This window comes from Chenopodium album, chromosome 27 (assembly GCF_948465745.1).
Source record: "Chenopodium album chromosome 27, dcCheAlbu1.1, whole genome shotgun sequence".
Lineage (NCBI taxonomy): Eukaryota > Viridiplantae > Streptophyta > Magnoliopsida > Caryophyllales > Amaranthaceae > Chenopodium > Chenopodium album.
The window spans coordinates 14,171,578-14,173,708 of NC_137860.1; positions in this window are offsets into that span (position 1 = coordinate 14,171,578).

Genomic DNA, 2,131 nt, shown 5'->3' on the forward strand with positions numbered 1-2,131 from the left:
ATTGCCAAGATGTTTACCATGGTTCCTAATACCCTCTGGGAGTCCAATTGAGTCGGTGGAACCAACCAATATGCCTTTAAACAGTCAATTTACCCGTTCCAAACTTGCACCGATATCGTGACCTCAAGCCTACCACGGACATTTATGGCAACATATAATGGTCATATATGGTTCCAAACATCATTATATGACCCTAAGATGTATGCCCTATGGTCTCAAAACTTTTCGCCACCGGGCCCTGTAACCTTAAAATTCCTCAAAAGCATTGATTATAAGCCTTCAATTTTGGAATTTTTTGACATTTTTTCGCCCGGAAATAATAATTGCCGACATGTTTACCATGGTTCCTAATACCCTCCGGGAGTCCAATTGCGTGGGTGAAACCATCCAATATGCCTTTAAACAGTCAATTTACCCGTTCCAAACTTGCACCGATATCTGATGTGTGTCATAAATGGCACACATTTGATGAGCATTTAGGTCCTTTTTATCCTCTTTTCATAGCTTTCTTGCTCAATAAATGTTCAGTTTTATGCTTTCTCTCTCTTTTCTACCTTTCTATGGTTTTCCAGTATTTTCTCCTTTATTTCTTTTATTTTCGTTATTTTAGTTGTTTTCTCTTTATTTTAGATTTTATAGATTTAGTTTTATTTTATTTTGGTTCATTTGATTTTATTTTCATTTCATTTTCTTTACTATATTTTATTTTTATTTTATTATATTTTCCTTCTTTTATTATTTTCATTTTCATTTTATTTCTTTTACTTTTATTTGTCGGTTTTAGTTTTATTTCACTTTATTTTATTTCTCGGTTTTATATGTGCTTTGTAGGTGTTTGTTCAAATCCAATTTGGTGCTAGCTACTGCATAGTTGAACCTTCATCACCATCATGGTGATGATGGTGATGGTGATTAAAACAACCAGGAACTCCTCCCTCATCTCCCCTGTTCCCGCACTATTCCCGCACTCCCTTATTTCCCCTGCTTCACAAACAACAACAATAATCCAAGAATATTTTCCCCTGCTCCGCACCTCCAGCAGCAGCAGCAAGCTCCAGCAATAACAATCGCCACCAGTGAACCACCTGCTGCCCCTTTAATCCGCCACCATCGCACCACCATTTCCACCAGCAATTAAGCAGCAATCGCAACCCAATCGCACTACATTCCCGCCACCACAAGTAGCCACACAAAGCAGCCCCTGCTGCACTTAATTGCGCCACCAATTGCGCCTCCTTTCGAGCAACCTCCAGCAGAACAGCCTCGAACCTCAGCAGGTGCGGGCGCACAATCAACGAGTCACTACAAGTAAAATGTCTTTTCGTAGCGATTATTTCGTAGCGATTGTACATTCGCTACAATATGCAAGTATGTTTGTGAAATCATTAAGCAAGTCGTATCATTTTACAATCGCCATGGTTTTCCCAAATAAAATCGATACGGAAAACATAATAATATATATCCACACTATTTTTACACATTTATATAATTTTGAGAAATCGTATCATTTACAATTGCCACTAAATCCCAAAAATCGATATGAAAAGTCTTTCCAACACTAGATATATAAATATTGTTTGATAAAGAATATATAAAATATATCATAGCTTATTGATGAAACATTTATTATAAGAGTTTGAGGTTGCATGTTCGAATCTTATAAAGATCATATGCATGTTTTTTTATTTTTTGAATAAAATGAGTTCAACATTTATAGCGATTGTAATCGCTACAATAATCACCACGATTGGATGTAGTTTTCCGTATCGAATATTGAGGCCAACCCCAACGATATTGAAAACCACTACTAAAGGCTAAGGCAATGGGGGATATTGTATCGAATGACCATTCGTTAGGAAAGCTTTTTGTTGTAATTATAATCGATACTAAAGGTTAAAATAATCGCTACGAAAAGGTTATTTTCTTGTAGTGAGTGCGGCCGCACCCACCTGGGTATTACTTGGACTGTTGATCGGAGATGATGAACGGCTGTGATGTTGTGTGATTTGATGATGATGAATGATGATGAGTTGCGTGCTGATGATGATGGACCGTGAGAAACCTGGGATTATTTCCCCATTTGATGAAGCAGCTTCCCGTTTCCTTTTTATTTCTTTTATTTTTGATTTCT